The 15,539-nt window shown below is 50.7% G+C and overlaps 1 long non-coding RNA gene across 1 annotated transcript in view; it reads left to right on the top strand.

The window, feature by feature from the left end:
* Positions 1-15,539, top strand: part of LOC146812090 (uncharacterized) — a 184,558-nt gene that overhangs the window by 99,373 nt on the left and 69,646 nt on the right. Inside the window, exon 2 of the long non-coding RNA XR_014965863.1 lies at positions 7,195-7,328. This is a non-coding gene — a long non-coding RNA (uncharacterized LOC146812090). The remainder of the gene's footprint in view (positions 1-7,194; positions 7,329-15,539) is intronic.

The following is a 15,539-nucleotide window of genomic DNA, read 5'->3' on the forward strand; positions in this document are numbered from 1 at the left end:
TGACTTGACCCCCCAGACTTTTCGTCTCCACATGTAAAGCTAAATGTCAAGTCCCCTTCACCCCCTAGTTACACGTCAATCACACGTCATGCTGCTGCGCGCGCATCTATGCCAAGTATTATCTTATAGATCCACCTATATGTGACATCATAACCAATTACGTTCCTTTCTACTCCTTATTACACCCATTTTCGGTTACGCAGACAAATCGTCATTTTCCTTATCAATTGTTACGCCTACTGTATTCGCTTCATTGTAATGTATGTACTATAAAAGCTATTTCATGTCAATAATGTGTGTGCTTCACTTCCTGAACCTTCGTGGTGACGGAACATGGGAGCAACCGATTATAATCGTTCATTGGAATAAAGCCCATTCCGAACCTCTAATACCACGGATTCTGCCTCTCATTTTTACTGAGCTATTTTATTATGTTCCTGTATCAAATTAAGTCCAGGTAAAGGAAAATTATTTACCACAGAAGTAGTAATACCCAATGCATGTAGATTTGTGAGGGATCTAAGACAAAATTGGGCTCCTAGTTCTTCATGAGATTTGTCGTTTCTAGATGTCATTGTCATATCAATTAAAGAAGGCCAGTGGAGACTGCCCAACAAAATGTAGTCTATGTTTCTTGTGTATAGCCCCCACTTGAAGGTTGTACAAGCAGGACAGTCAGACTTTGTACAGCCATTAACAATGTTCAGATCATAGAAGGTGATCAGATCAACAATTTGATCAACTATCCTAGGGGGTCTTGCCTTATGGTTTTTGTCACCAGCTAAAGTTATCTTTGGCCCATAGCGATGTTCCAGCAAGTGCAACGGAATTAAGCCCTGTGAGGGCTCAATCATATGAGATAGTTGGGTCACCGTCCTTGAGTAATGGTTTGTGTGAATAGAACAAATGCAAACATTTATAATTGCGATGTTCCCAGTCCTCAATGTGGGCCCAGAAGAAATAGCCACACCCAATAGGTCTCTGCAATCAGACCTAAGTCACCAGACTTACCATGGTGGTGATCTGTCCGCTGCATTACTACTTCAAAAGTCATTGCAGCGGAGGACCTCTGGCTGCGCCAGGGAACAATCGGTCCCTGGCAGCTCCACAATGTAATATTCTGAGTGGGACTGCCACTAAGCATATTACGAGTTCCACCACCACTAGCCATTTCATGGCAAGAGCCCCACCAGGAAAATGCTGGTGGTGGAGGAACACAAGGGTCCCCACAGGGCCCCCATGCACCCCCGCCATGGAGATACATTCTGCGGGCACATGTCTGTATTCCCCCAAAGTTCAAGCACGGCATGGACATCACTGTCCATGCCCTGCTGGAACTTTTTTGCCATTCCCATTGCGGTGCCTGTTTTCCAAGCATCACCATGGGAAGGGCAAAGGACCGTCTGCCTTATACAAGTTCAACTCGTAACAAGGCGGGTGGTCCTTGAGGAGATTTGGCGCAGCTGTGTCTTCGGAGAGCTGGGGCAACTGCTCCAAAGTCGTAATTAGGCCATAAGTCTTTTTACTTAAGGGAATAATTCCATTTTGAGCCATGTCAACAACCCACCTGATGGTCTACCCACAATTCAAGAAACTGCATTAGATGCAAAGGTGATGCATCCCACTCTCTGCACCAGTTCTAAAACCCATGTTTCCTGCTGCAAAACTATATGAAATTGGTCTATAAATGTGCCCCACTCAGTGTCCACTAATGTTGCTCTGATCCACATTCCAAGACAATAGTTTTATGGTGTCTATCTGACCCACATCATCACTAAAATTTTGGATTACTATGTCTGTTTCCACTCTACTGTCCGAAGTTATTGAGTTAAGGTCTTTTGTATCTATTCCTTTTTGATTGTAAAAATATACTACCTTGGGGTGTCCTGATGTAGTTATATGAGTCAACTGAGGGGTTGACTGGTTTCCTAGTTATCAATCAAGGTTGGACAAGTCCCCTGTTCGGTCAACAGAGAGGGTAGATGGCTGATAGCTGGCTACTGAATTTAATTTGTGGGTATTACCAAAATTTTGTATACGATGAGGGAGTTAACCTTGAGTCTTACACGTGATTCTGTAGGAGGTGAATACCTATGCTCCAACCCTATTTGTCCTTTCACTAAGTCATGGCTTGCTAACTTTAAGCCAATATAGTCTGTTGGTCACTGGTCATTGTGAAACCTAGTGGCTTTCTTTATATCTTCTCTTATAACAGATCTACAATGCCTTGCTTTTCTGAGCCAATGAATTGCTCAATTGGTTATCAAGTCCTGAGTTTCTCTGGCTGTAGATGGAATTTTTGGAACATCTCTCATATATATATATATATATATATATATATATATATATATATATATGTGTGTGTGTATATATATATATATACATATATATCCCATTGCTCTACTTGCCTTCCTATTGGTATCGTTGGATTTTTCTTTGAATTTGATGTAGGAGGAGCCTGACTCCTGTGGTGTAAGTCATTTTCTCTTTTGCCCCTTACTGAGTCTCTAGATATCATTGCACATCCCTGTAGCATGTTACAGTTGTGACCAGCTTCCAAGGGAGGCATAGGCAGCTCCCTTCCCATTCTAGTAGACTCAAATCTCTTTGATTTATAGGGCCTATTCAAGGAACGTGTTTTTAGACCATCATGTAGGGTGCTTTCCAGATTAATATTGTGTCTAAGACAAGTTGAGGCGTCTGCCTCCATGGTCTGTGGCAGTTTGGAACTAAAGGGTCTATTAGGATGTCGGGCAGATCGCCACCGCCCGCATGCCATTTCCCCCGCCATATTAGTATGGCGGGGGGGAACCAGGCGGACGGAAAGACCATCTGCCAGTTTTACGCCAGTCACACAGGTGACCGGGCGGAAAAGGTTTGAATACGGTGGCGGTGTCTGTTAGACACTGCCATCCATATTACAATGCATGCCGGGAAATGCCTTTCCGTGGCAGCAGAAAGGCATGTGGATTTTGCAAAAGGGGATCCGTTGTGGGCCCCCAGGATATTGGAGGGGTGGGAGGGGCACATGGGGGTACCTATGGTACCCCCCTGCATTGGCACAGACAACGTGGCAGACACCGCGCAGTGCCTGTCACCTTGTGCATGCCAATGCACGACGTGCATTCCCAGCATCGTGGCGGGCGGTGCTGTGAGCACCACCTGCCACAATGCTGGGAATAGAGGATGCCACCTCCATGCTGGCGGTGGCATCTTAATTGCCGGTGTGGGACCGCTACACCACTGACGGCCGATCCCAGCACTGTTAGGGTACGTACGCCCGCCATCCTGATAGGCCTCTAAGTCTCAGTACAAAAGCTGTCAAATTGTCGACCTTTTCATTAATAATCTTTGTCAAGTTGCTCATATATTTCTTTAGCCCTGCTATCTGTTATTATTTAACAGCTATCTATTTATTCAGGAAATCCTTCTCTGTGACTAAAGGTTCATTATGAGCTAACCTAGGTGATGTGAATGTGGTTCTATGTGCCTGTGGATCTTACGGGCCCCCAAGGCTTCAAACCAGTTACAGCACTCGACCATTATTACAGATGTGGCAACAGATAGATCAAGTGGATGGCCAACTATAAGATCTTGTTGTCCCACTGTTGTGTGCCGATTTAGAGTCCGTATATAGGTTTCCCGATTTATGCCCTTATATAGGTACAATTCACATTGCCCTTATTTGGACATAGAAAGTCGGCCCTTATTTAGACATTGTCCGTACAAACCAAATACAGGCATGGCCACCTACATCCGTCTATCCACGTCACAACGAATTCATGGAAAACCAGACCTTTAAGCCTTTAGGAATTTCCCTCAGCTTGAATATTGATTTCTCCAAGAACTCATTAAGTATGCATGAACATCTATTCCTTAGGGCAGAGCTTTCCAAACTGTGTGTCCTGACACAGTACTGTGTCGCCTGCAAATGGTGGGTGTGTCGCGGGATGACACTGGTATTAACGGGCACTTAGCACATAACTGCTGCTAATTAAGAGGCATTCCTTTGAAAGCTTTGTTCTCACTATGCCTCATCAATTGCATAATGTCTCCCAGTAAATGGTCTTTTAAAGACCTGCAAAGTACTCGGGTGCCGCTGTGTGTGTGCCTGGGAAGCTGGGGTGAGGTGACAGAGGGTGACAGACAGAGGTATACAGACAGAGGGAGATAGAGGGAGGGAGACAGAGGAAGACCGAGGGAGGGAGAAATAGAGGGAGAGAGTGAGGGAGAGAGGGAGGGAGACAGAGGGAGGGAGACAGAGGGACAGAGACAGAGAGGGGGACAGAGGGCGACAGACAGAGGGAGACAGACAGAGGGAGGAGGGCGACAGAGGGAGGGAGACAGACAGAGGGACAGAGGGAGACAGAGAGATCGAGACAGAGAGAGGGAGACAGACAGAGGGAGACAGACAGAGGGAGGGAGACAGAGGGAGGCAGAGGGAGGGAGTCAGGGGTAGACAGAGGGAGGGAGAGGGAGACAGAGAGAGGGAGACAGAGAGAGGGAGACATATAGAGGGAGATAGAGGGAAGGAGATAGAGGGAGGGAGACAGAGGAAGGGAGACAGAGGGAGGGAGACAGAGGGAGGGAGACAGAGGGAGGGAGACAGAGAGAAAGGGAGACAGAGGGAGACAGAGGAGAGAGAGAGAGACAGAGGCAGAGGGACAGAGATAGAGGGACGGAGACAGAGGGAGGGAGACAGAGAGAGGGAGACAGGGTGACAGACAGAGGGAGGGAGACAGAGAGAAAGGGAGACAGAGGGAGACAGAGGAGAGAGAGAGAGACAGAGGCAGAGGGACAGAGATAGAGGGACGGAGACAGAGGGAGGGAGACAGAGAGAGGGAGACAGGGTGACAGACAGAGGGAGGGAGACAGACAGAGGGAGACAGACATAGGGAGACAGACAGAGAGAGGGGGTGACAGAGGTATGGAGACAGAGGGAGGGAGACAGATAGAGGGAGACAGATGGAGGGAGACAGAGGGAGGGAGACAGACAAGAGGGAGACAGACGGAGGGAGACAGAGGGAGGGAGAGGGAGGGAGGGAGACAGAAGGAGACAGAGAGAGAGAGACAGAGGGAGACAGAGAGAGGGAGATGGAGAGAGAGGGGGAGACAGACAGAGTGAGGGAGACAGAGGGAGACAGAGAGAGAGATAGAGAGAGGGAGGGAGACAGAGAGAAGGGGAGGGAGAAAGAGAGAGAGACAGACAGGGAGGGAGACAGAGACAGACAGGGAGGGAGACAGAGACAGACACAGACAGTGACAGACAGAGACAGATAGAGGCAGAGACAGGGACAGGGACAGGGGCAGACAGATAGAGGCAGAGACAGACAGAGACAGAGAGGGAGACAGAGGGAGGAAGATAGCGACATACAGGGACAGACAGAGACAGAGACAGACAGATAGAGGCAGAGACAGGGACAGACAGATAGAGGCAGAGACTGAGACAGACAGAGGCAGAGAGACAGAGAGAGAGACGGAGAGGGAGAGAGAGACGGAGGGAGACAGAGGGAGAGAGAGAGAGGGAGACAGAGGGTGACAGAGGGAGGGAGACAGAGGGAGGTAGACAGAGGGAGGGAGACAGAGGGAGGGAGACAGAGAGAGGGAGAGAGAGAGAGTGCAAAAGAGAGTGAGAGAGAGAGAGAGAGAGAGAGAGAGAGAGAGAGAGAGAGAGATGTGTGTATGCCGGGTCTGGTGGCTCAGTGGACGAAGGCATCCGCTGCAGGGGCCTGTGTTCAACCTCATGGTCTCAAATTTGCTTGAAAATGCACCATTTGCCCACTTTTATTTCCAAATTTTCTTCCGGGGAGAACCCCCCCGAACCCTCTCTTAAGTGGTTCGGGCTCGCTCGCTACACTGCCTTACTGTGTCCCAAAATAATGCATCTCCAAAAATTTGTGTCACCAACATGAAAAGTTTGGAAAGCTGTGCCTTAGGGGTTCATTCATGATGTTCCTCTGCCCGACTTTTACGTCAATACTGACATTCCTAGACACCTTCAAGGTATAAATATACCAGCATTGCCCTTGCAAATTGCGGTTCCCGGAGGATTCGATCCAACCCAGACTATGCGGTTTGCCACGGCAAGTTCGGAAGGAGATCGAGTTCCAGCCTGATGCACTGACCTGACTCTGCCATCCTCCTCGCAGAGAATCCAGCTCCAGTGCTCTCTGACTTCCCTTGCGGGGGGTTAGACTATCGAGTCCAGAAAAGAGATTCCAACCTCTCTCATTCTAAGGTATGGAGCTGACTAGAACTTAGAGAAGCTTTTGGCAACTCTTGGCAAAACTAAAATATAGCTAGCTTTACTTTAGAAATGGCACCTACTTAAAACCTGGTACTGCACTTAGGTTAGGTACACTGGGGTAGAACAATTTAGAAGCATCAGATGAGTATCACATTTTAGCTTATGTTATTTATGTATGTATTTTGATTAATATATGTCATAGCTACAAACCATGCTATTGCAGTATTAATTTATCTTACTGCTAACCTCGTACACATTGTACTTTGCAGTCTGTCTTATGATTGTAGCAATTCATATCTCTTGCATGAGAAATAAGACTATTAAATAAATCCTTTTACTGAGACGCCCGTCTCTCTATTTCTGTGCAACTCTGTAGAAATGAAGCATGCACGATTGAGTGAAACTGTTATCTATTGTTTCCACGATTCTGAGACTGTTTCGATTCTAAAAGGAAACAAAGTTGTCATGTTTATGCGGTTCAACCACATTTTATTGGGGTGACTTTTCACCCCAGAACCAATGGCACTGCCAATGCTGCGTTTGCAATTTTCTGCTTCTGATGAATACAGCGCTTGTACATGTTCTAAATTAGAGGTTCAGATGGCCCATTTTGAACACTAGAAACCCAGGAAATTGCTTTCCTTGCATGCTGGTCTGAAGAATCTCAAGAGTGAAAGAGTGGATAACGAGGAGTAAACAGGAGTAAAATGGAACAAAAAGGAAATAAAGTCTTCAAAAGTGAGTGAAGCGCTTCTTCCTGCAGCGCCTTACTGTGTAATTTCTTGTTTTCAGTTTTTTCCTCAAAGAACAATCTATATCCAGCTCTCAAATAAAAATAATCTCACAGTTTGTCAAGATCACAATTTAAACAATACCGTTTTTTTGTCAAATAATGCTCGTTGGTTTGCTTTTTCCGTGCTAGTTGACCTTCTTTTTCTCTTTTGCAGATTGCTGACCAGTGAGGGAGCCGGGAGCTAGGGAACGCCTCCATAGGAAGCGTGTCAAGAAGGGAAGTGGCTGCCGAGAGCCAGAGACAAAGGACACGCCCCCACAGCCGAAGACCGGAGACCAAAGACTTCAGGTAAGTGGAGACTTCTCCTGACGAAACGAGGCTAAGCAATGTTCTGTTGTGCGGCTGGCCTTTAATTAGAGGAGTGACACACATGCTAGCAGCATTCACACGCGCGAGTGACTAATTTTCCTACACATGCCTTTGCACGGATTAATGCTAGCTGTTTCCAGTCACATACCTGATTAGTTGAACAGTTGTGCCTTTATTTAAATACACGTGTCTAGCCAGCCAATCATGTATACACCAATCACCAGTATGTATATGATGAGCACAGCGATTTGGCACTGAATGCAATGTCAATCGTGCTCAAATTACTAAGCCAGAAAAATAAGGTCCAAACATGAGGTCAGCAGACAACAGGTGCCAGGTCTAACACTCTTCCCTCCCAGCAGAAAGTAGGGGAGGAATACCCCACCTCAGGGGAGTCCTGATCACTAACGCAGAAGAATCTGGAAAGACCATCTGCATTGGCGTGCTCTGTTCCAGGCCAGTGCTCCACCGTGAAATCCATTCCTTGTAGAGAGGTGGACTACCTCAATAGTTTAGTATCCTCACCCCTCATCTGCATTAACCATTGGCGGGGCCTGTGATCTGTCTGGACCCGGAAGTAAGTCCCACGCAAATAGGGCCTTAGCTTCTTCAGTGCCCAGACCACAGCAAAGGCTTCCTTTTCAATGGCCCTCCACCTTTATTCCCGGGGTAGTAGTTTTCTACTAAGGAAGGCTGCATATTGATCCATACCCCCCTCATTTAGCTGGGAAAGCACAGCACCTATGGCATGCTCAGAGGCATTAGTTTGCACCACAAACTCCTGGGAGAAGTCGGGCAGCTTGAGCACGGGGGCCGTGCACATAGCCTATTTCAGGTTGCCGAACACCATCTGGCATGCCTTCATCCAGATCACCCTGAATAATACTTTTTCATAGACACTTCCGTCAAGGAGGTGACAATGGTGCAGTACCCCTTGACAAACCGTCGGTAGTATCCGGTGACACCTAAAAAGTATCTCACCTCCGTCTGAGTGTTGGGAGGTGCCCACGCCAGAATGGTCTCAATCTTAAGTTGTAGCGATGCCATCCTGTCGCCCCCTTCTTAGTATCCCATGTAAACCACAGACCACTGCCCTATCTGGCACCTACTTGATATTGAGTCTGGCATGCTGCAGTGCCCTCAGTACCTCCCGGAGGTGGTCGAAGTGATCCTCCCAACTGGAGCTGAAACCCGCAATGTCATCAAGATAGGCAGGACTGAAGTTATCCAACCCCGCGAGGACCTGGTTGACCAATTTCTGAAAGGTGGCAGATGTGTTCTTCAATCTAGAGGGCATAACCCGAAACTGGAAATGCCCTTCTGGTGTCGAGAAGGCTGACCTCTCTCACGCCCCATCTGCCAGTATCCAGATGTAAGTTCAAAGGTACGGCGTTGAGCCCACGATAGTCTGCACAGAACCGAAGTTCAAGTGCCATGCCGGGGGGAGCAGCCTTGGGCACTAATACCATAGGACTAGACCAAGGTCTGTTGAAGGGCTCAATCAACCCAAGGGCTAGCATCTTGGAAACCTCTTCCCAGATGCTAATCCTTACCTTATTATGCTTAATAGGTAGACTATCCCCTGTATCAATATCAGGTTCAGTCTCCGTTTCCACCCCATCATCTGTGACCAACAGCATGGTCAACTCGGTCCTCTCAAAATGTGGCTGAGGTGATTCAGATGCAGGACCCACAAAGGGCTCCTAGGAGTCTGCAAGTTCAACAGATAGGTGATGTCACTCTTGTGCTCCTTCACCCCAAATGGCCCAGACCACTTGTCCTGTAGAGCAAGAGGCTCTACAGGACAACCCATACATTCTGGCCAGGCTAAGATTCATTCTGATCATACCATCGTTTCATATCGTTCTGGCTAGCTTCCAGGTTCACCTGAGCAAACTTTTTTAAGTGGGCTGTTTGGTTACGGAAGACCAGGACATAACTGAATACAGTCAGTCAAAGATTCTTTATTTGGCTAATAAGAGCCATAAAAGTACAAAATAAATACACCAGCAGCAGTTATTGAGACATGACCATGGAGCACCATAAATACACAGCAAATAAGATTTACACATGTAATTTTCCCTTGAAACATATCAAAATAGAGAATAAAAAAAGTATATGACTTATTGTTAAAAACGCAGACTATAAAAATCTAACAGCCTTGCTTAGGCCTGGTCGCCCCCTCGCTCCTCCTGCTGCCTGCCTCCTTGCTCCTGTGCCCCAGCACTCGCCAGCACTCGCCTAGGGCGACCCAGCTGCCGCTGAGCCGCCCGCCCGCACCAGACTTTCCCGCCGCTGCCTCCCTGCGGCCCCGCCAGCCCATTGGGCGACCCGCTCCCGCCACCCAGCTGACCCTCCCTCCCGGCTACCTTTTTAAGGAGACCTTCTCCCATCCTCGGGAGCGACCGCTGAGCCTTGCTTAGGCCTGGTCTCCCCCTCGCTCCTCCTGCTGCCTGCCTCCTTGCTCCTGTGCCACAGCACTCGCCAGCACTCACCTAGGGCGACCCAGCCGCCGCTGAGCCGCCCGCCCGCACCAGACTTTCCCGCCGCTGCCTCCCTGCGGCCCGCCCCCCGCCAGCCCATTGGGCGACCCGCTCCCACCACCCAGCTGACCCTCCCTCCCGGCTACCTTTTTAAGGAGACCTTCTCCCATTCTTGGGAGCGACCGCTGAGCCTTGCTTAGGCCTGGTCGCCCCCTCGCTCCTCCTGCTGCCTGCCTCCTTGCTCCTGTGCCCCAGCACTCGCCAGCACTCACCTAGGGTGACCCAGCCGCAGCTGAGCCGCCCGCCCGCACCAGACTTTCCCGCCGCTGCCTCCCTGCGGCCCCGCCCCCCGCCAGCCCATTGGGCGACCCGCTCCTGCCACCCAGCTGACCCTCCCTCCCGGCTACCTTTTTAAGGAGACCTTCTCCCATCCTCGGGAGCGACCGCTGAGCTTTGCTTAGGCCTGGTCGCCCCCTCGCTCCTCCTGCTGCCTGCCTCCTTGCTCCTGTGCCCCAGCACTCGCCAGCACTCGCCTAGGGCGACCCAGCCGCCGCTGAGCCGCACGCCCGCACCAGACTTTACTGCCGCTGCCTCCCTGCGGCCCCGCCCCCCACCAGCCCATTGGGCGACCCGCTCCCGCCACCCAGCTGACCCTCCCTCCCGGCTACCTTCTTATGTCGCCCCCAGGCACGCGCAGCATTCACGCGCAGCACGCGCGCCGATTGTGCGCCGAAGGCTCGCCAAAGGTAAGCCCGTCTGCGCCCGTCCGCGCCTGGACCGCGCCCAGTACCAGACCCCCTGGCCCCCGAAGAAGCCAGCCCACTCGCCGGACTTACGACGCTGCCACCCTCAATGCACTCAACACCGGCCGGATCCCCGGCTGCCACCGAGCCACCCCAAGACGCACCCACGGACCCTTCACCTGCCAATCCTGCAAGTTCTCCTGCATCCGGACCTGCACCGCACCCGCCAAGACGAGCACCAGCAGCAACCACCTGAAGTGCATCCTGCTCAACACTCGCTCCGTCCACAGGCACGCCGTAGAACTCTGGAACCTCCTCGACACCACATCTCCAGACGTCGCCTTCCTCACGGAAACCTGGATGAACGCCTCCTCAGCACCCGACATCGCCATCCCGGACGGATACAAGATCACCCGGAGGGACCGCGCCAACCAGACTGGAGGAGGCATCGCCATTGTCCACAAGAACACCATCCGCATCACGACCAACTCCGAAGACACCCTCACAGCCGCCGAACACCAGCACTTCCAGATCCACACCGACCCCAAGACCACCCTTAGAGGCACCCTCATCTACAGACCCCCGGGACCTCACACACAATTCAGCGAAGACATCGCCGACTTCATCAGCCCGCACGCCCTCCCCTCCGCTGACTACATCCTGGTCGGGGACCTCAACTTCCACCTGGAGAACAACAATGACCGCAACACCACCACCCTGCTGGACAACCTCGCCAACCTTGGACTCAAGCAACTGGTGACCACCCCCACCCACTACGCCGGCCACACGCTTGACCCCGTCTTCTCCTCCAGCAAGGACATCGCCTTCAGCCACGCCACCGGACTCCACTGGGCAGACCACAGCTGCGTCCACTTCAGCTTCAGAACAACCACGACTCGCCACCACCCGCAACTGGTCCCCCGCAGAAGCTGGAACAAGATCACTGCCGACCAGCTCACCACATCCCTGAGCCAGAACCCTCCCGCCAGCTCAGCGAACCCCAACCAAGCCGCCAACAACCTCACGAGATGGATCAACAACTGCGCAGACGACCTCGCTCCACTGAAGACCACCCCGCCAGACCCGGCACCAAGAAAGCATCCTGGTTTACCGACGAACTCAAGAGCTCCAAGAAGAACTGCCGGGCCCTCGAAAAAAAGCCTGGCGCAGAGACCCAACTGCAGACAACATGACCACCCTCAAGCTCGCCACTCGAAGACATCACCAGCTGATCCACGCCACCAAGAAAACCGCATTCAAGGAACGACTGGACAACAACGCCCACAACAGCAAGGAACTCTTCAACATCATCAAAGAGCTCTCGAACCCTAGCGCCGGAAACAACGACATCACGCCCTCGCAAGACCTCTGCAACTCGCTCGCCTCGTTCTTCCACAGCAAGATCGCAGACATACACAACAGTTTCAGCACACAGCCGACGCACCCTACGACCGGAACAACGGCCTCCACCACCACCCTCCGCGCCTGGACCCCGGTCAACACCGAAGACACCATCCGCACGATGAACTCCATCCACTCCGGATCACCAACCGACCCCTGCCCTCACCACGTCTTCAACAAGGCCGACTCCGTCATCGCACCCCACCTGCGGGACATCATCAACGCCTCCTTTGACACCGCCACCTTCCCAGAGAGCTGGAAGCACGCCCAACTCAGCGCCCTACTGAAGAAACCATCAGCGGACCCCACCGACCTCAAAAACTACCGCCCCATCTCGCTCCTTCCTTTTCCGGCCAAAGTCATCGAGAAGACCGTCAACAGACAACTGGCCGCCTTCGTCGAGATGAATGGATCCCTCGACCACTCACAGTCCGGCTTCCGGGCCAACCACAGCACCGAGAACACCCTCATCGCAGCCACCGACGACATCCGAGCGTTGCTCGACAATGGGGAAACAACGGCCCTCATCCTCCTGGACCTCTCCGCGGCGTTCGACACGGTCTGCCACCGCACCCTAGTGCAGCGCCTCAACAACATCGGTATCCAGGAGAAGGCACTGGAATGGATCATCTCCTTCCTCGCCGGAAGAACACAGACAGTCCGCCTCCCCCGTTCAGATCCGAGGCCACCGAAGTCATCTGCGGCGTACCACAAGGATCATCACTCAGCCCCACCCTCTTCAACGTCTACATGAGCCCCCTCGCAGCCATCACACGCCAACACAACCTCAACATCATCTCCTACGAATCGACACCCAGCTGATCCTCTCCCTCACCAACGACCCCGCCACCGCCAGAACCAACCTACACGAAGGGATGAAAGACGTAGCCGAGTGGATGATGAACAGCCGCCTGAAACTAAACTCAGATAAGACGGAAGTCCTCATCCTGGGATCATCACCCTCCGCCTGGGACGACTCCTGGTGGCCCCCTGCCCTTGGCAGCGCACCCAAACCAACAGACCACGCACGCAACCTGGGCTTCATCCTGGACTCCTCCCTCTCCATGACCAGACAAGTCAACGCCGTCTCCGCATCATGCTTCAACATCCTACGCATGCTACTTAAGATCTTCCGGTGGATCCCCACCGAAACCAGGAAGACGGTCACCCAGGCCCTCGTCACCAGCCGACTGGACTACGGCAACTCCCTCTACGCCGGAACCACAGCCAAACTCCAGAAACGATTCCAGCGCATCCAGAACGCCTCAGCACGCCTCATCCTGGACATTCCCCGACACAGCCACATCTCCGTACACCTGAGAAACCTGCACTGGCTCCCCGTTAGCAAGGGAATCACGTTCCGACTCCTCACCCACGCACACAAAGCTCTCCACAGCCAAAGCCCAAGATACCTCAACAACCGCTTGACCTTCTACACTCCCACCCGCCAGCTTCGATCGACCAGCCACGCCCTCGCCGACGTCCCCCGCATCCGAAGAGCCACAACGGGAGGAAGATCCTTCTCCTACCTGGCTGCCAAGACGTGGAACTCCCTCCCCATCCACCTCCGCCTGACCCAAGACCACCTCTCCTTCAGGAAGCAACTCAAGACCTGGCTGTGCGAGCAGTAGCGGACCCCCTTCCCCCAAGCGCCTTGAGACCCTCCGGGTGAGTAGCGCGCTATACAAATGCTTTGATTGATTGATTGAACATATAAAATTCATCAATAAAAAGGGTCTTGTACATTTAATCAGGGACAGTACAAATGTATCTAGACAGGAGGCAACTTTTTCCTAATTCTTATAGCACTAGAAAAATAGCTAGCAACTCCAAAACAAACCATGGGCTAGGAAAGCATCTGCAGGTATAATAATGCTGGCCTTGCTAGGACAAATTTGCATGGGCTCAAAAGCGGAAAAATTTATTTTTTATACAGAGGGACATAAAATTCACAGCAAAAAGTAAAGTGCTAAGTGTCCTGGTCAGAAGAATTGTCACATGGACATGGCCATGACTCCCTGGGCTTCAAGAAGCCTATTGGAAAGGCTAGTAGCCAATGGATAAGATTTAGTCTGAATCTGATTGGCAGGAAATGATGATGGGTGTTATTGACAAGAGGCATGGACTAAGTGTGATGTAGGGTCTCACCGTAGGCTTAACTGTTTACACACCCTCCCTGTCCACCTGTCGCCTGGCCAGAAACAGAGATGTAATCCTCCTGATGTCAGTAGAACATAGCAGTTTCGGGTTTGTGTACAGATCGGGATAGCCCAGACATCTCATCTGCTCCGCTATGTACCCTAGCCAAGGGATACGTAATACCCCCTCCAATGCCATGCAGTCCACTGTAACAAGTTGATTCAGAGTGGGGACTGGGGAGGACCAAATTCTCATCCATTGTACTAAAGGTGCAGCTGCAGTATAATCAGAGATGTATCCCATGCTAACCTCTTCGTGAAGCATAAAAGCAGGGATACAGTGGGGGACAGCGAGGAGCTTGCACAAAAATCTATTTTCCACCACTTGCAGATCTTCACACCTTTGTATCCCAACACATCACATCCGTAGGAAGCTATTGGAATACATTTTTCCCTATTCACTTTTAACAATGCAGGGACAGGCTTTGTACCCAGCCTCTTTGCAAAGTCCATAGTAGCCCCCACCGCCCTTGCCAAAACATTATTTCTGTGTGCTCTCTGCACAACCCACATACCATTATCGTCAAACAGCACGCCCAGATACTTAATACATCTTGCGGCGGCTTCCTGGGAGCTTTCTCCCAGCCCTCCCTCCTCAAACTGAGGGGACCCATCATAGGGTGTCCATACAGAAGCTCAAATTGGCTGAAGCCAACCTCCTTATGCAGAAACTCTCTGTTGGCAAACAAAAGACATGACAGAGGACATCCCACTTATGCCTCATAGGGCCTGAAAGACCCATAATCATGCCCTTCGGAGTACGGTTGAATCAGTTTGGTCTCCAGCACTGATTGTGCCACCTATACAAGTAGCCTTTTAAACATGACGTAGGCCTGCCACTGTAAAGCCTTTGTCTGCAGTTTACACTACCATGTCGACTTTGCATTTAAAACAACTTGCCAAGCCTTAAAGTCCCCTTTTATTACATTTAAGTCACCCCTAAGGTAGACCCTAGGTAGCCCATAGGGTGCTTTGTAACTAAAAGTTAGGACATGTACTTTTAATTTTTGAATGTCCTGGTAGTCAAAAACACCTACATTTGTTTTTCATTACTGTGAACCCTACCACTTTCATAGTTAATTCCTTATTACACTCCTAAGCTGTAATTCCTGATTGAAAAGTAGTAGCTCTGTCATGTTTAATATAATTGGAATGTAATGATAAATCCCTTTTGCTGGCAACGTTGGATTTATTTACGATTTGAGAAATGCCACTTTTGGAAAGATGCAAGAACAAATAAATCTAGCTGTATTATTTCAATTATAAATAGCTTCAAAACAGGGTCCAGTAAACTAATTGCCCTGGCCCTTGTTTTTATTCACAATAGGGTGATGAAAGGGTCACTTTGTACTTTGTATCTGTACA

Source organism: Triturus cristatus, chromosome 7 (genome assembly GCF_964204655.1).
Source record: "Triturus cristatus chromosome 7, aTriCri1.1, whole genome shotgun sequence".
NCBI lineage: Eukaryota > Metazoa > Chordata > Amphibia > Caudata > Salamandridae > Triturus > Triturus cristatus.